This window comes from Crocuta crocuta, unplaced genomic scaffold, assembly GCF_008692635.1.
Source record: "Crocuta crocuta isolate KB4526 unplaced genomic scaffold, BGI_CrCroc_1.0 scaffold102, whole genome shotgun sequence".
Classification (NCBI taxonomy): domain Eukaryota; kingdom Metazoa; phylum Chordata; class Mammalia; order Carnivora; family Hyaenidae; genus Crocuta; species Crocuta crocuta.
In genome coordinates, this window is record NW_027530019.1 from 14,352,746 (window position 1) to 14,375,802 (window position 23,057).

Genomic DNA, 23,057 nt, shown 5'->3' on the forward strand with positions numbered 1-23,057 from the left:
AAGTCATGATTTCATGGTTTCTGGGTTTGTGTCCCATGTCAGACTCTTTGCTAACAGCATGAAGCCTGCTTGGGATTCTCTCTCTCTTCTGCTTTCTCTGCCCCTCTCCAGCTCACTCTTTCTCTCTCTCTCTTTCAATCTCTCTCTCTCTCTCTGTCTCTCTCTCTGAAATAAATAATCATTTAAAAAAGAGTTATTACAGGCAAGTAGCTGAGAGAGACAAGAAGTACCTGCCTCTATGTATGTCTCCACTCTTGCCTATTTTTGTAATACTTTTGGATGGCTAACAGGAAGATTAAACTTCCAAGAATCTTTGAAGAAAATATCCAAATAGTTTGGAAATGTGTTTGATGGTTCCATGAACTTAATTTCCTGGAGTGGTACAAGCTTCCATATGGGAAGGCATGCAGTAAACAAGACTAGACAGCCCCATCTCACATGGATGGACAGTGTGTCATGATTCCAGCCTACCAGCCATATTCAAAAGAAGAGAAAGATAATCAGTTATCCCCACTGTCTTTATGTGCTATATGATACTCCTTTGCTATAGCACAGGACCTGCAGAGTTTATATGAGCTAGAGCCACCATATACAAAAAAAATCAGGGTGGAAACTCCATTTTTAAACATGAGAAGATACATGATAGCTTATGATAAAACTCTAAAGAGGGAGGGAAAGGATGACATATGCATATATTTTAAGCCAGCACTGTAGGCTTGCTTTCTCATTGAATCATTACAATTACCCAACTCTCTCTAGTTCAAAGATGAAAGAGCTAAGGTTCAGAAAAGTTAATGTGGAGTCAACACAGCACGATAGGTGGGAAATCCAGGTTCAATTCTGACAGCATTATCACCTGCTAGCCATTTGGTGTGAGGCAAGTTCTTTTCCCTGAGCTTCTGTTTCCCCATCCGTGAGATATAAAGGTAATAAGAGCCCCTGTGCAGCTGTGGCAAGAATTAAGTAATAAGATAAAAACAAGGTAGCAATCACCATTCATTTGATAATCCCTGCCCACATGATTATGGTAGTTAGAACGTACTCAAGATAACATAACAAGGGGCCCGGCCAAAATATGAACTCTGCTCTCTGAAGTCCCATTTCCTTTATGGAGCATAGAAGGTTCAGACCTAAAGAGTTCAAGGGAAGGAAAGAGGGGGTAGATTGAGAAATGCAGGGAAGACTCCAAAACTCAAGGGGTAAGAAATTAGATGAGTTTCAAAGAAAGAACGTAGATAAGCAAGAAGACTTGTATGCTCTCCCCTTTGGGGTTGGGCTAATGCCAGAAATACTGCTTTGTGGCATCCCTCATCAGAAACAGTATTTGATTTACTCTTGGATATACAGCTTCCAGCTTTAGCATGACATTAAGCAGCTATGAGAAAGAGCAGAGAACAAAAATTCGGATGGCCAATTCACCAATCCCAATTCCAAATCCCTCTGCTAGATCTATTAACACACCAGACATTTGTTCCCCAAGTTCTGGTCACTGTGAGCCAGGGCCGAGACAAAGGGCAAGGTGTGGCCCCACTTCCCTCTGCCGGCAGACACAGAGAGAACAGAGCCCCTGGAAACTCTTGACATCTGTGAAGCCTTTGAGTGAAAGGGCGCGTCTTGGAGTGTGCCGGCTCTCGCAGCTACCTTCCAAGGTGCCTGAACCACTCCTCTGACTTAATGAAATCCACATGCTGCCATAGCTATTTATAGGACCAGCCCCGTGTGTGTTTTGTTAAAGTCTCAGATCATATTTTTTAGCTTTGCAAGTTTATTTCCTACAATCGGTCCATTAAATTTTGCCTCCCTTTCCTCCTCCACCACATTCTTGGAAATCCAAGGTCAACTACGCAAACAAATGTACGGGATTATCAAAATATTTTTAAGCCATCATTTGCCCTCTCTGTTTTTCTTGTGCTCCCGTAAGTGTGAGTTTCTATAGCATCGCTCTTCCTGGAAACTTAGATCTGCCAGGGCAGTCTGACGGAGGGTAATGCAGCCCAAGAGGCAAGGAAGGAAGAGTCGTAAGAGATCGGCAAGGTTGTCACTGAGCCTGTTCCTACTGAGTGGAAGTTAATCACAAAAAGGGCCACAGGAAAGCAAGAAAAATCTTCAGACAAAATAAAAATGCCAACAAAAGGGGAAAACAGGCCGAAGTGGACTAATCAAGAAACAGAAGAACATTTACCTGCAGAAAATTGGAGAAACTGAAAATGAAGTCCAGTGTCTCATAAGGCACAAGAGAAAGAAGCCAAATCTGAGTAATAGTGTAGACCATGTCTTATGAGAGGCCTCTGCCTCCCTTTTCGTACAATCCAGAGGAATGTTTTTATCAACTCTTTGGTAAATACAGGTGGCTTAGTGGCTCTAGAACCCATTCTATCAAGAGGAAATTGCACCTCATCCCATTTTTAAAACATGTTTAGATAAGAGATTCACATAGTTTTCCTTTTTTTCTTTTGTTTTTAAATTCCAGTATAGTTAACATATAGTGTTATATCAGCTTCAGGTGTAAATAGAGTGATTCACCAATTCTATACATTACTCAGTGCTTATCAAGATAAGTGTACTCTTCTTTTTAATCATTTTTTAAATGTTTTATTATTTATTTTTGAGAGAGAGAGAGAGCGAAAGAGAGATAGCACAAGCTGGGGAGGGGCAGAGACAGAGGGAGACACAGAATCTGAAGCAGGCTCCAGGCTCTGAGCTGTCAGCACAGAGCCCAAAGCGGGGCTCAAACCCGTGAACTAAGAGATCATGACCTGAGCCGAAGTCGCACACTTAACCCTCTGAGCCACGCAGATGCCCCAAGATAAGTGTACTGTTAATCTCTTTTTTTTTTTTTAATTTATTTCTAGGAGAGATAGAGAGAGACAGCGTGAGCAGGGGAGGGTCAGAGAGAGAGGGAGTCACAGACTGAAACAGGCTCCAGGCTCTGAGCTGGCAGTAAGCACAGAGCCCGATGCGGGGCTCGAACCCACGAACCGCGAGATCATGACCTAAGCGAAAGTCGGACGCTTAACCGACTAAGCCACCCAGGCGCCCTTGTTAATCCCTTTTAACAGATCTATTTCACACATCTGTCCTCTCCCCTAGCCTCTGGTAGCCATCAGTTTGTTCTTTATAGTTAACAGTCTGTATTTTGGTCTGTGCCTTTTTTTCTTTGATCCTTTGTTTTGTTTCTTAAAATCCATATATGAATAAAATGATGTATTTGTCTGTTTCTGACTGACTTATTTCACTTAACATTCTACCCTCTAGATCCATCCATGTCATTGCAAATGGCAAGATTTCATTCTTTTTTATGGCTGAGTAATATTCCATCATGTATATATAACATGTCTTTACCCATTCATCTATTGATGGACACTTGGGTTGCTTCCACAATTTGACTATTGTAAATAATGCTGCAATAAACATAGGGGTACATCTATCTTTTTGAATTTGTGTTTTCATATTCTTTGGGTAAATACCCAGTAGTGGTATTATTGGATCATATGGCAGTTCTATTTTTAACCTTTTGAGGAACCTCCATACTGTTTTCCACAGGGGCTGTACCACTTTGCATTCCCACCAACAGTGTGGGAAGGTTCCTTTTCCTCCACATCCTCATCAACACTGTTGTTTCTTGTGGTTTTAATTTTAGCCGTTCTGACAGGTGTGAGGTGATATCTCATTGTGGTTTTGATTTACGTTTCCCTGCTGATAAGTAATGTTGAGACTCTTTTCATGTGGCTGTTGACCATCTGCATCTCTTCTTTGGAGAAATGTTTCCCCATATCTTCTGCCCATTTTCAAACAGATTCTTTGTTTTTTTTGGGTGTTGAGTTGTATAAGTTCTTTATATAGTTTGGATATTAACCCTTCATCAGATACATCATTTGCAAATTATCTTCTCCCATTTGGTAGGTTGGCTTTTATTTTGTTGATTGTTCCCTTTGTTGTGCAGAAGCTTTTTATTTTGATGTGGTCCTAATAGTTTTGTTTTTGCTTTTGTTTCCCTTGCCTCAGGAGACACATCTAGGAAAATATTGCTATGGCTGATGTCAGAGAAATTATTGCCTATGCTCTCTTCTAGGATTTTTATGGTTTCAGGCCTCATCTTTACATCTTTAAGCCATTTTGAGTTTATTTTTGCATTTGGTGTAAGAAACTGGTCCAGTTTCATTCTTTTGCAGGTAGCTGTCCAGTTTGCCAAACACCATTGGTTAAAGAGACTGCCTTTTTCCCATTGCATATTCTTGCCTCCTTTGTCTAAGATTAATTGATTATATAATTGTGAGGTTTTTCTTCTGGGCTCTCTGTTCTTTTTCATTGATATGTATGCTGTTTTTGTGCCAATACCATACTGTTTTGATTACTTCAGCTTTTTAGTATATCTTTAAACCTGGGCTTGTGACACCTTGTTCTTTTTCAAGGTTTCTTTGGCTATTCAGGGTCTTTTGTGGTTCCATACAAATTTTAGGATTATTTGTTCTAGTTCTATGAAAAATGTTTTTGGTATTTTGATAGGAATTGCACAGAATCTGTAGATTGCTTTGGGTAGTATGGACATTTGGACAATATTTGCTCTTCTAATCCATTGGCATGGGATATTTTTCTATTTGTTTATGCTGTCTTCAATTTCAGCAGTGTTTTATAGTTTTCAGAATGCAGGTCTTTCACATCCTTGATTAAGTTTATTTCTAGTCTTTTAAATTATTTTTGGTGCAATTTTAAATGGGATTGTTTTCTTCATTTCTCTCTGTGTTATTTCATTGTCAGTGTATAGAAATACAACAAATTTCCACATATTGATTCTGTGTCCTGTGGCCTTGCTGGATTCATTTATCCATTCTAGTGGTTTCTTTATGAAGTCTTTAGGGTTTTCTATATACAGTATCATGTAATCTGCAAATAGTGAAAGCTTTACTTCTTCCTTTCCAATTTGGATGCCTTCTCTTTCTTTTATTTGTCTGATTGACGTGGCTAGGACTTCCAGTGCTCTGTTGAATAAAAGTGATGAGAGGGGACATCTCATTTTGTCTAATTCTCTATGGCTGTTTCTATGTATTAGGAGAGAGCTCTGTCTCCTGCTCTAAAAGCAGTGACCTTATGAAGAAGAGGCCTGTACTACAATGCATGGTCCTCTGTTCACCAGAACCTGGCATTTCACGGGTATCTTCTGTGTGTGTGGCATGTGCCCAGCTGTTGTGGTTGAGTCTATTTCACCTTCCATCCAGTTGTCTGCAGTGGTTGGCTTTGCCCATTGTGAGCAGAGTTGGGTCCCTGTGTTGTTAGTGGGCCAGTCTGAAGTTACCTTGGGCTTGAGTTAAGTCAGACCAGGCATTTGCCAGAGATGCAGTACCATGAAACCGCAGGGCACTTTCCCTGTTTTGTGTCCTGAGAAGCTTTTGTTGGTGAGTGGGGCCTGCGGTCAGACCGGATGTCTGGCCCCAGCAGTGGGCTGGTGTGTATGGCCATCTTCACCTCTCCCCAGGGTAGGAGTCACCTTGGAGTGACACTGGTCCCTGTGGGGGCTGCTGGCACACTTCTAGGCTTGCACACTGCTTTGGATGGGCTCCGGCCAAGAGCATAGGGGGCAGGGCCACAGGGTAACATGGGTCAAATGCTTTAAAAAAAAAAAAAAGTGAACTCTTCTGCTGGTTGTTTATCTTTCTGTACCATCAGAAAGTAGTGGGATACTAAATCACAAGAAACCTCAATTGTCTCAGGTGTCAAGTTAACATTCCATAGGTTGGGGTGGGGGTAGTTTTCATATCCTATAACACAAAGCATACCATATGATGATTTAGAGTTCTTGTCATGCCGGTGATCCCTTGAAATCTGGTGGTGTCCATTGTCTCTGCCTCTCTCTGAACATCAACCACCACCATGTCCTAACAGCTCAGTCCCATCACCTGCATCTCCACACAGGTTCTCATCCTGTCCCCTCCCCCTGCCCTGCAGCAGGCTCTTCTGAGTCCTCACCTAGACCATTGCAATAGTCCTTATATTTGAAGGAAGTCTCTGGATTTCAAGGGACTCAGATTCACCTCACAACAGCCAAGGCAAAAGAGAGCTCGATTGGAAGGACACAGGGTGTCCACAGGCAGAAGGCTCGTGCAACCTGTGGGCCCAGGAAGGCCTGGAAGTGAGGAAAGCTTGTTTCCCTGCCTCCCTACCCATGTCTCTGCCTCCCTGTCTGCCACCTTCATTCTCTCTGTGTATATGGCATCTCCTACACATCAAGAAAACTACCAGCTAAGTCTCCCAGGATTGCCATCCCCCAGCCTGTGCAACCAAAAGGGATACCTCATTCGCAGAATCTGTTTGGAGAAAAGGAAAAGAAATAAAAGAATTCCAGAGAAATGTACCCTTAGATCAGTCAAACATGGTCAAGGAGTAGGGTCAGGTAAGGACATGAAAACACATGCGTGGAATTGGAAGAGGGGCAGTTCCCAGAACAGGCTGCATGCTTTTCCAACCACTGTGGGCTTGCCCCTGCTGTTCCCTCCTTACAACCTTCATAAGCAAAGCCCTACCTGCTCTCCAAAGGCCATCCTAAGTAGCACCTGACCCGGAAGCTTTGCTCACTCACCTCCAAGAGGCCTCTCTTTAAAACCCCAACCCCTTCCCAGTTCTTGTTTTCTCCCCTAGAGCAATTTTCATTATTGACCTTAACGATAGTGTTTATTGGGGCACCTGGGTGGCTCAGTCAGTTGGGTGTCTGCCTCTTGATTTCAGCTCAAGTCATGATCTTGTGGTTCATTGTTTCAAGCCCCATACTGGGCTCTGTGCTGACAATGTGGAGCTTGCTTGGGATTCTCTGTCTCTCCCTCTCTCTGCCCCTCCCTGGCTTGTGCTCACTCTCTTTCAAAAATATATAAACTTAAGAAAAAGTAAAGAAAGGAAGGATAGTGTCTTCTAGCATGAATGAGTTCCTAGAGAGAAGAGGTCAGATTATAATCATATTTGTATTCCAAAAATAAAAAATGCCAAGTAAAAACTTTACCTGTGACAGGTACTCAATAATTATTTGCTAAATGGTTGAGTGGATGAATATAAATGACTGAGAATACTTTTAGCAACCACCCTGGACAGTAGATTGCTCACCCAAGAGTCATGAGCCTTCCTGGTGTTGCTGGAAGAATGTCCTTTGCTGGAGGAAGGATGTACCTGACTTTTCTCTTGAGGAAGTTAGCAGGACCTGAACATTCATTCATATTCAGGGTTTAACAGCCCAGCTCTCACACTCATTGGTAATAGGGCTCATTTCTATTATTCTTGAGCTCACATGTTACCTCTGATTTTACAGGAGTTGATAGAAGTTCCATAAGATCTCTTTCCTCATCTGCTTAACAGGGATAAAGAGGAACTCCCTTACCACACAGTCCATAGACCTCACAAAATAATCACCTAGGCTTGCATGAGGGCCCAGGAACTGCATAGTCACACAGGACCTGATGCTGAGGGGGTCCCACACTTGATGCTTAATACTCTGTAGTCACAAGTCCCAGAATTTGAGATTTGTAAGTGAAGGACAAAAAGACAGTGGAGGCTTCGAGCCTCAGTTTAGCTGTGGTTCTGCCTTTCATCACCTCCCAGGAACAGCCTCTTGCCTGCCGGCTTCCACACTTTCTGGTGCCCTGGACACCCTGCCTGATCGTCCCCTCTCCAACCCCTACCTAGGAAGGTTTTGCACACTGGCAGAGGGTGGGTCAGGACCAGGGCGCATGCGCCAGAGCAGCTCGTGGCAATGCCATCCTGAACTCAGTCTTGCAGGCCTGGAGTGCATTCATTGAGCAACTCAGAAGGGGCCAGCCTCCTACCCACCCAACCAGACTGCCTTTCCATCATGCCTTAGAGAAGCACAGACACCAGGCTCCACTTGCCCACCTCAGCTAGGCATGCACACCAGCTCAGCAGTCAGTGGACCTTCCTGCCACCCCAACTTCATCCTCCTGAGAGCTTATGAAGATGTGTACTTCCTCTGCAAGTATCCCCCTGCCTGAGGGAATGCAATAGCAAAGAGCAAAAACAAAACAAAGCAGTCAAAAGCATAAGAGACTCTTAAATATGGAGAACAAACAGAGGGTTACTGGAAGTGTTGTAGGAGGGGGGATGGGCTAAATGGGTGAGGGGCATTAAGAAATCTACTCTTGAAATCGTTGTTGCACTGTATGCTAAGTTGGATGTAAATTTAAAAAATTAATTTAAAAAAATGTCAATAGGTAAAGAGAGCCCATGGATAAGAAAGAAAAGTTTTACAACTTTTTAAATTAACTTTTAAACTGAGGTATAACTGACATGTGACATTGTAATAATCTTAGGTATAAATATAATTATTTGACAGATGCATACATCATGAGATGATTGCCCAAATAAGTTTAGTTAACATACATCACCACACAGAATTACATTTTTTCCCCTGTGATAGGAATCTAAAAGATCTATCTTAGCAACTTTCAAATATACAGTACAGTATTCTTAACCCTACTTTATATTTTAATAACTTTAATGGCACTTCTTCCTTCGTTCTGAACAAAGAGACTCACACTTTTCCTTTGTGCTGAGCCCAGCACTGTGCCAAGTACTAAGTGCTTAGCGATTGGTAGCTGATGTTTTTTTGTTATTCATGAATGTTCACACAAAGTCTGACAGTTTCACCAAGCAAGAAGTTTCCAAACATACGACCTCTCTAGACGCCTTTGATCCTCCGAGGTAGGTAGGATATGGATATTCTATTTCGTAAATGAGAAGATTGAAATTCAGACAGGTAAGTAAGGAGGCCTAAAAAACAAGAAAAATCATGTCACCTATTAGTGGCAAAGCAGGGCCTGGACTTCAGGTGCCCTGACTTGCAGCCCTGTGTTTTTACCAAGGGACCTGCCTGCCAGTGACCCATAGGCAGCTAAGCAGCCTTTTCCTCGCTTCCCTGGAGGGCGAGGGAGCCAGCAACGTCTAGCCACTCTGGAAACTCTGCCGGGTACCATGGCGCCATGAGCATTTGCCCCGGCCACTGCGAGGAGTCCCGCCCTTACCCTGCATTTATTTTCTTTCCCAATCCTCACAAAACCATAAAAATCAAAGATGACTCCTGAGAAGCCAGCCATCCGACTCCCTGAAAACCCAGCCCAAGGCTGTGGATGGCAGGGCCACAAGAGCTGTTTCTTTGCTCCTGTTGACTCAGGTCTGTTTACCTGGCTCCACAGTTCCAATTTCCTTGCCTCGGAACTAGGACAGCCCTTGGATTTATGCTCCAGGCAGACAGGCAGTTTATGGTGTGTTCATCACCCATGGCACCCCAGGACACAGCACCTCTCCCTGCAGCTGTCAAAACCACCCACCCGTACCCAGCAGAGTGTCAAGCAGTTCACCAAGGGAAACTCTTCGGAAATAGTGCCCAGTTCCAGCCCGCAGGTTTTACCGAGTTGCCCAAGCCCTGGTCATAAAAATGGCAAATAGACCGGGAGTGAAAAACAGAGGTCACACTAGCTCAGAGGGCAGGATGGGGCAGGAGTCATAGGCTGGGATTAAGGAACAGAGGAGTTTTGGCAGATGCCACACTCCTGGGTTTGCCTTGATGTGCCCTGGCCTTGGATGGAGATGCAGGCAATAGATGGAGACATTCCAGGAGCTGCACCAGAAGGAGAAGTGTTCTTGGGATTGGCTGAAACCCAGAAGCTTGGCTTCCCTGAGTCCCAGGAAATGTTTTGTTTTGTTTTGTTTTGTTTTGTTTTGTTTTTAAATGCCTTTCACTTTCATCTGGGGAGTATTAAATGAGAGGAGTATGGACATGGTGGCTAGAATGTGACTGAGGCAGCCATCTACATCAGTCCTTAAGCTAATAAACAGATTAATATGAACTACATACGGAGCACCTGGGTGGCCCAGTCAATTAAGCATCCAACTCTTGTTTCCAGCTCAGGTCATGATCTTACAGTTCATGAGATCTGCACTGACATCACAGAACTTGCTTGGGATTCTCTCTCTCCCTCTCTCTCTGCCCCTCACCTGCTCACATGCATTCTCTCTCTCTCTCTCTCAATAAATATTAAAGAAAAAAAAAGAATTACATATACTGAATGCATGCCATTCGCCATCCTTTGGACTTTACATATATCCTTTGCACATATTATTTCTAATCCTCACAGCAGCTCTGGTATCACATTTGTTATTAAGCCTATTTTAAAGATGAGGGAATTGAGGTTTGAGAGGTAGCAGAACTTGCCAAGTTCCCACAGTAAGTTGACAGAGTTTGAATCAGGAGAAATGTATCTGCACAAAGCAAGTTCACTGGCTGCTCTGGCTACTGGGCCTCTCATCGCTAATCCCCTGGAAATAGTACCAGTGGTCACCACTGTTGACATCATGAGGATTTACCCAGCCTGCTTTGCAGGAAGACAGCCAGGCTGTAATGTGGCTGATGGTTCTGGGCCTCTCTCTGGATAAAGGAAGTATAAGGTAAGCCTCTCTATCACCGGAGCAGAGTGGATGTAGATGTTGCCAGTTTTCCATTCACCAGTTTGTCCCTTAATTCTTCTCTGCACTTGTAACCATTTTCTCTACTTATGTTAATGTCTCCTCCAGTGACATACAAATTGAGGCCAAAGAGATAGATTGAAATGCTGTGATTCTAAAACTATGTCTGGTAGGACTTGGCCAATAGGAAATGAAAATAAAGATCACACCACTGCTACCACCAGAAAGGAATTTGTGTCTGTTGAAAAAAAAAAATCTATTTTAAAGTTGTCTGAATTTTATTTATCCCTGTTTTTGCTTCCCTCCTCCCTCCCCTGAGACAGTTGAGAAGCTTCTGGTAAGTACACAGTCAGTAAGGTAGATCCCTACAGAAGAACAGAACTTTTCAAAAAAGATTTAAAGGCCTTACGGTTTACATAGAAAGTGAATTTTTTATCTTTCATTAACTCCAATGCGGAGGATTTTCATCTAGAAAACAGGAATCCAATTCAGCAAGTTCTTATTAAGAGATTACCTGTAAGAGATGTAATATTAGACATTACAGGGAAGATAACAATAAGGAAGGTCTGGGCTCTGCCCTGCAGGATGTGACAGACCCACCAGCAAGGCTGATACATCCGTGAGTCCTTGTAACACTGGCCCATTATCAGGCTCTGGTAGAAACTCACACCAAGGTGCTGGGCGTTCCGGAATGACAGCATCTGCTCTGATCACCAGGGTCATTGGGACGTGTTTTGTGATGTATGTAAAAGTGGTTGGCAAAGAACTACACAGAACTAAGGGATTTTTCATCATTGTTCTTACTACTAAGCATGGTGGTTAAGAATTTAGCCTCTGGAAGCAACATATCCGGCTTGGGCTCCCTGCTCTGCCACGTACACTACGTTATCTTAGATAAATTGCACAAACACTTGAAGCTGCAGTTTCCTCAGCTGTGGAAAGGGGATAATAATAGGATCTGCCTGTGTGGCTATAGTGGGAATTAAGTAAGTCCACATATCTCAAGGACCGTGCACCTTGCTCAGTGTGATATGAGATCGCAATAATGTTATTGTTGTTACTATTATCCTACATTCACCAGTACTTCTCAAAACTGTCAAGGTTATCAAAAGCAAGGAAAGTCTGAGAAACTGTCATAGCCAATAGGAGCCTAAGGAGACAGGACAAGTAAATGTAGTGTGGTAGCCTGGATGGGACCCTGGAACAGATAAAGGGCATAAGGTAAAAGCTGAGGATATCTGTGTGAAATATGGGCCATAGTTAATACTGACATAATGAAATTGGTTCATGAAAATTGTGCCAAATGTACCATACTAATGTAGGGTGTTAATAGTAGGGAGGGCTCGATCTGGGGTATATGGAAACTCTTTGTACTATCTTCACAACTTATCTGTAGGTCTAAAAAGATTCTAAAGTAAAAAAAGTTTATAAAATGTAGTATGAGGATGTAATGATAATATTCTTTTTAAAAAAGCCATATTGAGCAATTTGATAATAGCCAAGGTCAAGTCTAGTATGTAAGAAATTGCCAGTGGGTATATGGTGGCCAGTAGCACTAAGGATGATTAATAAGTATTTTCCTCTCACATATGAGTAATTCCTCTGTCTAAGAGGTTAGGGAACAGTAGAAACTAAAAGTCTTGTTCCAGTTGGAGAGAGCTATTGCATACATTTCCACTTTATTTTTCAAGAGATAGTAAGACCTAATTCTATCATAGGGATCAAAAACACTTAGCCCAAACCCTTACCTCCCATCCCTCCTTGTTTTTGCCCTTAGAATGGGGCTGTCAAAACATGATTTTAATTGCATTGTTAAAATCTGCATCATCTCTTTTCCCGTAACTGCCTCCATCTGGTGCCTTGGCTGGCTCCCTGGGAAAGACAACTGGACACCTCATGGAAAACTCACACAAGCTCAGAAACAATTCTGCTTAGAGATACTGAACCAGGGCTCAACCCCTATTTGCTCTGGATAATCTCTGTCATTGTCAAATAGGCGGTTCATAGAGGGGTTTGTATATTTCCAGATAGGATTATAAATGCACCAAGTTCACAGAATGTTGGATCTGGGAGGAATCTTAAAGATTCTCAGTCCAATTCACCTCCACATCTTATGGTGAGGAAATAGAATTCAGAAAGTCACACAGCTAGATGTATTCATGATGGAAACTAGAACCTCGTTTCATGGCTTCCAGAGGAGCAAGATTGCCTCTAAGAATAGACTTATTCCCTTGAGCCCTTGAGCTAATAACCAGAGGAGTTACTTCACCATGTAAAGACCACTGAAAAGAGTTTTCTGATGACTTGCTACTGCAGACGTGTTCCTGCAGCACCTACAGTGTTGAAGACGGAGGTAGTCCAAGAGGCAGACAAATTATGAGAGATGGGAAAATCTATGTAGAGCACAACCATGCCATACCTAGCTGACCTGCGGGCTGGGAAGTCTATATGCGAGACTAAATCCCAGTTCCTGACTTCTGAAGTCCCCCCTGGCTCTAATTGAATGGCATTTGAGCCACATAGTCATTTTCCCTGCTCCTAAATTCAGCATAGCAATTCTTACCATTAATGCTTCCAGCTCTATGAAAAAGTAAGAGGCAGGGCAGAGAAAAGAATGGGTCATTTGGCCTGTTTAAAAGCCATAATAAGATTTCAAATCTTAGCACTAACCCATTTGCCAGTGTTGCAGATGGCATGTGACATGAATTAATCTATTGCTGTGAGGCACTAATTTCCCTAAGTCTAGCCATACCTCCTGCCCAGCCTAATTTGACTCCTGTTCATCCATCAGTTGCTATACTCACCAGGAATCAAAGTTAGCAGGTATTGTGAGGGGTTTTGTAACTACGTTAATACCAAGAGCTCTTCCAATATTGAAAATGTAGGAAGCAAGCACACTTTTCTAGTTCCTCTTTGAAAGCTTCTAAATGCATTAATCATCTACGGACTTTGTTTTTCTGTTACACTTTCTGTTTCTATAAATATACAAGCATGGGTCCTAATTATGTTCTTATGTGGATTGTGTTAAGTCTGTGAGTTTCAGTGACTGTTAAAGCATTCTGTGGTTTTGTCTTTTATTTCAGGAAATACTTTTCCAAGTATCCTCTCTGTGGTTTATATTCCTGTATGCGGGAGGCTCATTTTATTGCCAGCTGCAGTGGCTCATTTTCCTCTGGACTGGAGGAAGATGGGTTGAGTCTCCAGTTGTGAGATATGAAACGGACACATCTCCTTTTTACAAAAACAGCTGTAAAAAGGACAAACACCACCAGCATTGTATCAGCTATCAACTTCCCAATGGATTGCCACTGATCATTGCTACTGCTACTTGGAGGTCTATCACCTATCTTCTATCTAGAAACATAAATAGAGCAGCTTTCAATTACAGGCTGTAGTCTCAAAGGATTGGCCAAAATGTCAGGGTAGATTTTTTTTTAAGCTTCCAAATAGATTTACTTAATCTTCAGACACACAGAAAATCAACTTGGATTTGCTAAACTCTAAGACCAAGACAGCAGAGATAAAGTTATGTTCACTATCCTGTTCTAAGCTTCACCCAGGACCCTCTAAAGTAGAAAAGCAAAAAAAAAAAAAAAAAAAAAAAAAGGGGGGGGGAGTGACAATTAACCAAATAATGAATTATTGAATATTTATCACTAAGTGAACTCAAGCTTTTCCAAACTCATTTCTTCATTTCTGCTTCTGCCCAGCATTGGCACCTCTTGATGCTTTTCTAAAAGCTTGTCAATTACTAGGGCCTGGAGGAAATCCATTCATATCAAGTCTAAGCCTCTTAAGTCTCTACCTATTCATGGCTTTGATCCACAGTTGATGGAAGCTGGAGCTTTCACCACTTTTGGCTCCACTGTTAAAGTTATGTCAGCCTTCCTTCTTTTATATCCTTGTGTTTGGTGGCCAAGGGTACACAGCGCACTGAATGGGCTGATGGGTGTGCTGAGCTCTCAGGCCATTAAAGTGATGGCACAAATAATAGTGTAGTGGGAGGGCAGGGTGCTGGAAGGGAGAACACATCGTTATGGGAATAATAGAACTGAAGGATTTCCCTGGTCAGGATGTCTAAGTCTCCAGTGAATGATGAGGGTCTTTCATAAAGCATCCTAACCATACCCCCATGAAGCCACTAATTTACTGAAAAGTGAACTGGGCAGTGAGATTTCCATCCAAATTAGACCTTGAGAAGTGGATAATTCAAATATAGTTTGTAACTCAGATCTTCCTCCCTTTATCTCCATAATACAGCCCCTCAAGTCAGAAGCAAGCACATTCTGCCCTGTAATTTCTACCATGAGGGTGACTGCCCTTCTTGGTTTATCCAGGACTGTCCTGGGTTTAGTGCTGAAAGTTGCACTTCCCAGAAACCCCGCAGCCCCATGCAAACCAGGAGGGTCAGTCCCCCTAAGAGGGAGAAGGGGAGTGTGCATAACTTTTAGCAACACAGTCCTTCCTGGAAAGAAAATACAGCAACTTTGCAGCTGGATTCAGCCCACCCTATGGTTTCTAGGTAGTTCAGCATCATGTTGCCCAGCAAGCCACAGAAGGTAATGAGCGTGAGAATCTGTGTGTGGGAGGCTGGGGCATAACACTTTCCTCTTCAAGATCTCCAGGTATCTGGCATATCTTCCCGCTGAGACTCATTCTTGTGAGGGAATGAAGAGCAGAGATAAAGTTCCCTTTCCCTCCATTTTATAGACAGGGAAATGGCAATGGGGAGATGGTGCATCCTGTTTGAGATTTCACAGGTGGTGGCAGCACCCACGTGTGAAACACACTTCTGAATGCTAAACCATGCTGCCTCCTAATAAGCACCCTGATGCGGCAGGGGTCTTCAGTGCCTAAAAAAACACCTATCTGGCTGGATTTAGGAATGAAGTGAGGCTGCATGTCCTACCTCAACCCCCTCAATCACCAGTCCGGAGGAGAAGCATTTGCCTACGGAGGCGGCACATTGCACCCCTACCCCACCCCTGAGCTGCCTAAAACAAGCTCCGACTCAAGTTGTAAGCCATGCATTGACACACTCTATGAGCTGGTCATCATATGGCCTTAAACTTGTAGGTTGTGTTACAGGAGCAGAGGCCTCTGAGAGCTGACCCCTGGGGGAGGCGCAAACCTCAGTGCCATGTGCAAGGCTACCCTCTTGCTCGCCCACCCAGAGCCTGAACCCAGGTGCACCAGAACCACAGAGCCAGGGTCCAGTGCCCTTCATCCCTCCAAGCCCTCCCCACTGGACACCACACTGGGGACCCGTCCCGCCAGTTAAGCTGGGGGGGGGAGGGGGGAGATATGAGCCTCTCTGAGATGGTTTCCCTCAGAACCACCGGCGGGCCCACAGACGGTTTTGCCTTAGTTTCCCTCTGACACACTTATCTTCCCTTTATCATGTTGTAAAGAAAATTATGCTGAGAAGGGTGCAGTATACTTCTGCAGAAGTTAAACAGAGATTTTCCACCTCTGGAATTCACTTTTCTTCTTCTTCACTTCTTCTCTGGAAGAAGGTACTGACTTCCAGTACTCAGGGCCTGGCAAAACAAAGTCTAAGGTGATAGCCAGGTTGATCCTTGAGAGGCTTGAACAGGCAAGCAACCAAACAGAGTGCACGTGGCTCCTCAGGGGTTGGGAGAGTGGCTTTGCTGTGAAGGCAGGCTATGCTCAATGAGTGCATTAAACAGTTTTTTTACAGCTTACTGTGAGCTGAACTGAGACAATTAGAAATTGGAATTGAAATAACTAGACAGTGTATTCCCTTGAGGAGTTTTGAGTCCAGCATTGGGAAAATCAAGAAGTAAGCACCAAAAGGATTTGAAAGCAATGGAAGTAATGTAGGTCGAACTTGAGGGTTGTGATGACAACCTAGGACAACACAGGACAACAATTTGTCAACTCTAGGCTGCCTGGCTTCTCAGGCCCCCAGGGAACTCAGTCAAACTGGGAAGTACTGTGGGTCCCTCTGAACTTTCACGGCTTGGCCAACATCCTTCAGGTTTCAAGCTACTTTTCCCCAAGGGACTTTTGAAACTAAGGGGAGGCTGGGATTCTCTGTTATCCTGCCCTTGACACAGAATAGAACTTCTTTTGAGAGAAGAACCTGTTCCTCTCTCCTTCCCCCACACAGACAAGTTGAAATATGGTCACTTTACTTCCCAACGTTACTACAGCTCTTAGTCATGTGCCTACTTCATCTGCTTGACACTTGTGTGTGTACTGTGTGCTGGCATCTATGCTGTGCTGGAGATAGAGATGAAAAGACTAAATTCCTGCTTCTGCTGGAGTTTGCCACCAACTCCTCTCCCCTCAGGATTTCTCTGGTCCCAGATCATAAGACCTTAAAGCTTAGTAAGCTGGAAGGTATACTAAGGGTAAGGAGAAGAAAGAGGGTGTCCAAGGGACAGAGACTATTCTCAGCTCCCTCTCACCAATGGTGTCCAAGCTCTTGCAAAGCTCAGCCTCCTTACTAATATGAATATGTGGACATCCCTATAGGGACAAAGGCTCAGTTGTAACATAAGAGGCCTGTGATGTTTGATATAATAAGAAATATATATTTGGCCTTCATCCCTGGGTCCTAGGACACAGCTCCTAAACCTCTTGTAATTTCCTGAGAGATGAGGGTAAGTATAATAAACCTCTTTCAAACATCCTCACATTTATGCTAATAGGTAACTTTCTTTTTTTTTTTCCTAAGGAGGTGACTTTTGATGGGGTCCTAGATAGCTTCAGGATGGGAGCTACTCACAAGAGGAACCAAAGAGATGTGTGATTAGAGGGATGGAATTTCCACACACACACACACACACACACACACACACACACACACACACACACACCACCCCTGACTTCCAGGGAAGAGAGGGACTCAGAATGGAGCTAGTCGCCCATGTATATATAATGGACCCTCCATAAAAAGTGTAAATGAAAGGATTTAAGAACTTCCCCATTGGTGAATGCATCTGTGTCCCAGGAGAGTGACACACCCCGAACTCCACAGGGACAGAAGCCCCTGGGCTCAGGACCCTTCCACACCTTGCCCTATTACCTCTTCATCTGGCTGTTCATTTGTGTCCTTTATAATATCCTTCATAGTAAACTGGTAATAGTAAGTAAAGTGTATCCCTTGGTTTGTGAGCCATAATAGCAAATGATCCGACCTGAGGAGGAGAGGGGTGCGGGACCACCCGGTTTGTAGTCAAGTCGGACAGCATAGTATTGTGAGACCGAGCCCTTCGGGTCTACACTAACTCCACGTAGGTAGTGTCAGAATTGAATTCTAACCTAGGACGCCCAGTTAATGTACAAAGAGAAGCGGAGATCCGCTTGGTGTGGAAAACCTACACATTTGGTGTCGGCAGTGTTATGAGTAGGGCCAGAATTCCATCCATAATTCTGTCCTTTGCTTCCCCAGGGAAGATTTTTCAATAGACATTGCAACCCAGTTTAATAAATGGACGTTTGCATTCCGATGCTGTCTCCTGGCACAGGCGGGCGCTTTGTACTTGGCAACGTTTATAATGATGATGATGATAGTTGCAACCTTCATAACATAAAGTCAGCATCTACCTACTGAATATATCTGACTTGACGAACCAGAACTAAAAGCTGTGGCAGACTATCACCACCACCCCTGAAGATCATGAGGAAAGGAATCTGTGCCACATAGCTGAGATTCCGGGCTGCCCTGTCCAGCTACAGCTGAGGTCTGTGATGCCTGCCTGCCTCGGATCCTCCGTGGAACTGTTGGGATTCCAGCCATCATGTCACACATTCTCATGTGATGGCCTGTTTCCATCAGCGCACTTATCCTAGTTTTTAATACAGCACCAGCAGAGCGGGACTAGATGTTTTTATCACCAAGCAGAGTGTCTCAAGAAAAATACACTCACAGCGGATAATAAATTTGTATTGGGTGAATGAATGAATGAACGAACGCCCAAAAGAATGAGTGATGGGTCAAATGAGCTTCTCCAGGGGCATTTCAGTGAGACACAGGAGTGATCCGGGAAAAACCCCAGCCTGCAGAGTTAGGTAAGCTCCATTTAGCACAGAATGTGTGGCTTTGGCAAATGTAGTTGATCAGAGAAAGAAAACATCTAAAACGTGTGCTAGTGAGAAGTAGCGATGAACTTATTTTTCATTTAATAAAATCAGCCTCACCAGGGTTCCTGGGGAGCTCCCAGCGAGTGCGATGAAGCCACAGAGTAACTGCAGGAATGGCAGATGGGGTGAGCCGGGTCCCACAGAAGCCCCAGTCCAACCCACCAGCCTAATTGCAGCACATGCCGTACCCAGTGCTATTCACTGTTTGTCACCCGAGGCATTGGCTGGATCGATTTGGGGACATAAAGAACAAAGCAGCATTTTTGCCAAAGCCCTTGAATTTCCAGGCCTTGTGGTTTCCATTCAGATTATTTCGTAAAGGATTGCAGGCTTCCAGTGCCTTTGTTGTTTCAATCCGCGGCGAGTCCAACAAAAAGAGAACGTCAGGCCCTCGCCAGCTGAGGTTGGGGAAGGAATTCCTATGCCTGGGCCCGTGGGCTGGAGGGACAGGGGCCTCCGCCATAAGCCCCACGCTTCTCCCGCAGCCTGGGTGGTCTCGGCCGCGGCCTCCGCGGCTCCTTCTTCCGCTTACTGGCCTGGAGAAAGGAAAGCGAGCTTCACCATGGAGACCCTCTCCAAGGGAAGCTGTGTGATTTAATGAACCTTTGGAAAATGTTTCACTTTTCACACCTGCAAATGGTCCTTCGATATTTGTCTTATGCCACAAGACTCCCTACATTTCTCCTAATACCAGATAAACGGGAGCGTTAAGGTCTGAGGGTCTTTTCCGTCAGGGTTCTTTTTCCTTGGAATTTCTGTCCTGCTTATCTGATGGAACTAAGGATGGGGCCTCTTTGCTGAACCATTACTCTTCCCTATGTGTAAAAATGGAAGGTTTCTTCAAAAGCTGACTCGATTTATGTCAATCATGGGTAACTTTTACAGCACCATCATATAAAAGAGAGAAAAGGAAGCATTTAATCTGCGCTGCTGCCTCTTGCTTCCCAGCAAGTGCATTGGTTCATCTTGGTGTAGCCTTGAGCTCCTAGATCCCTTTCTTTTCCTTAGAGCATGTTAGACTCATGCTGGCCATATCACCAAAGCGTCTCTAATTTCACATGTGGTCTGAGAGTCTCAGTTAAAGGCAGATTTGGGGGGCACTGAGGTGGCTTAGTCTGTTGAGCATCTGACTTCAGTTAGGTCATTATCTCAGAGTTCATGAGTTCAAGTCCCCCATCAGGCTCTCTGCTGTTAGCTCAGAGCCCACTTCAGATCTTCTGTCCCCTTGTCTCTCAGTCCTTCCCCCACTCATGCACTCTTTCTAAAAAATAAATTTTAGGGGCACCTTGGTGGTGGCTCAGTCGGTTAAGCATCTGACTTCAGCTCAAGTCATGATCTCACGGTTCAGTTTTGAGCCCCGCATCAGGCTCTATGCTGACAGCTCAGAGCCTGGAGCCTGCTTCAGATTCTGTGTCTCCCTCTCTCTCTGACCCTCCCCTGCTCACACTGTCTTCTCCCTCTCAGAAATAAATAAAACGTTAAAAAAATTTTTTTAAATAAATTTTAAAACCGTTAAAAAAAAGCAGATTTTGTGATTGTTAACCAAATCTGAGACAAGTGTGTAATGCTTAAGTTAATGATGGGGAATCAATGTGATTCTGTTTTCAAAGTGCTTTAATGGCATTGATAAACATTTATGTGTTAAGTAGAAAGAAATTAGAATAAAAATTATATATGTGGTATCTCAAACACATCCATAAAAGAAGAGAAAACATCAACACATTGTGATGAGATTATGAGTGATTCTCATTCTCTGTACTTTTTCATATTTTTTACATTTTCTACAGTAAACATGCATATTTTCCTTTATTAAAAATATTTTCCTGATTATAGAAAAATGTATTCATTACTTTTTATAGTTTATTTCCTAAGGCAATATGACAATAGCAAGTCTCAAAGATAGTAGAACTTGTATTTTAATATACTTGGAATGAGAATCCAAGCAGTCTTTTAAAAAGACTGCTTGGAAAATACAGTATGTGAATAAAAATATATTAAGTTCATAAATAGATTTAAACATATTTATATTTCAAATATATTTAAATATGTAATATGTATTTAATTAACATATAATATGTTTATATATTTAAATATATAAATATTTTTAAACATACCTTACCACCTAAACCTCGTTTCCCAAAAGCAAACATGGTTAACAGTTCAGGCTATAAACGTTTCCATAGATTTACAAATGTGTATATTTTATATTTGCACATATATGGATTTGGCATTTTTAACATAAATAGGATCCTATTGTATGTATTGCTCAATAACTTTCTTTTTCTCACTTAATATACCTCAAAAGTTCAACTTGTATCTTTGTACAGAGAGATCTACTTTATTTTTAACCATTTTATCATGCACCGTAGATGCGCCATTATGTGTTCATTCAGTCCCTTATTGATACATGTTTGCCGTAGTTCCAAGTTCTACTACTATATTCTTCAGCATAAGAACCGTATGTTCAAATATGTTCCCTACAGTATTACAGCAACATCTTTTACAACGAACCTTCTTTACCTGTAGCTTTGTATGCACATGAAAGTATCTCTGAAAGTTCCGCTTCTGGAAATAGGAATCCTTAGTTGCCTCATTGTCCTGCCAAAAAGACTGTATTAATTAACTAAGTCTCCAGTCAACAGCATCAGCAAATTATCTTAGAAGAACTTTCTTTTCAGATTTAGAATGAGGGCCTATTCCCAGATTCCTCCTGAAGAGTCTAATTCGCAAACCATCAAGACAAAAAGTGAAACAAATGCAAACATGGAAACCATCATCAAGCCCCTTAAAACAAGGTGACATTACAGTACATTCAAGTGGTAAGAAAGCAGAGCTGTTCTGGAAATGACAAAGGGATTGTTAACTTTTGAAAAATTACAATTCAATAATCAACACTTCAGTTGAACCAATAATGATTTAATAGTTCTTAAATGATTCAGAAAATATTTTTTTTATTTTATGATGCCTCAAAAGAAAATGCAGCTACTTGCGTTTTTTCATGTGTTTTGGATAAAAGGGCAGAACCCATCATCCTGATGATTAAAAGCAGCTGAGGGATGTGGCAGCCAGGTCATCTCGGTACCTAGAATAATAACGCGGCCACAAGGAGTCTAGAAAAGCCTTGGTAAGTGAGGAAGCTTCAATTTTCAGAAGCTTTATTTTCCAGTGTCCCTCCCTTTAGAATTACAGCATTTCCTACTGTTACCCAGGGTCAGCCTTCTGGCAAAGCACTTCATGTACGTTTCTTTACCTCCTATTCACATTTAAATTTAATTACTTAATTCTGCAATAAATTGAACATAGGAGGCTAATAAAACACCTAACTACCTACTGTCCTGATTTAGAAAATTTTATTATTTTATGGAATCTACTTCAGACCTTTTTTAAGGAAATATGATATTACTGTTGAATCTTTCAATTCCCAATCTATTATTTCTCCGTCCCAAGAGTTAACCTCCATCCTAAAGTTGGTATAGTATCCTTTGTTTTTTAAAAAATGTTTATTTATTTATTTATTTTGGGAGAGAGAGCATGATTGGGGGAGTGGCAGAGAGAGAGAGGGAGAAACCCAAGCAGGCTCCACATTGTCAGTGCAAAGGCTGATGTGGGGTTCAAACCCACGAACCGTGAGATCATAACCTGAGCTAAAATGGAGAGTTGGATGCTTGACCAACTGAGCCAACCAGGCACCCCAGTATAGTATCTTTTCTATCCATGTTTTGTATTTTCACAGCATTTGCATATATCCATTTGAAATAAGTAGCATTATTTTGTGTATTTTTTTAATTTATGAAAATAGTGTCATAATACAGTTATCATGAAACCTAACTTTTTTACTAAAAAATTTTCCAGATAATTGTTTTTCCAGTGTTTTTTTGAGGTGGTCAATTCTTTCACATTAACTGTCACATTGTATTCAGGTATATAATTATACAAATATGTATTGCCTATTGATTCACGTTTAATTGGCTTCCAAAATTTCCCTATTACAAGCTTAGTAGGTTTTATTTCTATTTCAAATGGGGTCTTTTTAAAATATATATATTTTTATATATTATGTATATATGTATATACATGTGTGTATATATTATGTGTGTGTGTGTGTGTAGTTCTTTAAATTGGCATCCATTAATTTATAGGAGTGACAATAACTTCTCAGTGCTAATAGTTTATAGGATTCCTTGGATTTTGTATGTAAACCATTACAGTGCCTTCAAATAATCAAGTTAGTTCTTCCATACCAATATTTATATCTCTTACTTCATTTTCTCACCTCACTGCCCTATCTTGAACCTACAATAAAATTTTAAAGAGGAATTAGCAACAAGTAATTTTGTCACAGTCTTCACTTTAAAGAGAATGTGTCTAACATTCAGTCATTATGTATGATATTTGCTGGAGGTTTCTGGTAGTCATTCATTTTCTTTAAAGTTATAGGTTAAGATTTATGGGTTTCTTCAGATTAAATATACCTTCAGATTATCTAT

The 23,057-nt window shown here is 42.3% G+C and overlaps 1 long non-coding RNA gene across 11 annotated transcripts in view; it reads left to right on the forward strand.

The window, feature by feature from the left end:
- Positions 1 to 23,057, forward strand: part of LOC144231987 (uncharacterized) — an 807,055-nt gene that overhangs the window by 666,584 nt on the left and 117,414 nt on the right. Inside the window, exon 9 of one of the 11 annotated variants that reach the window (XR_013335263.1) lies at positions 17,879 to 17,966. The exons of the other annotated variants lie outside the window; for them this stretch is intronic. This is a non-coding gene — a long non-coding RNA (uncharacterized LOC144231987). Of the gene's footprint in view, positions 1 to 17,878; positions 17,967 to 23,057 lie in introns of those variants that run through there. 11 annotated transcript variants of the gene reach the window in all.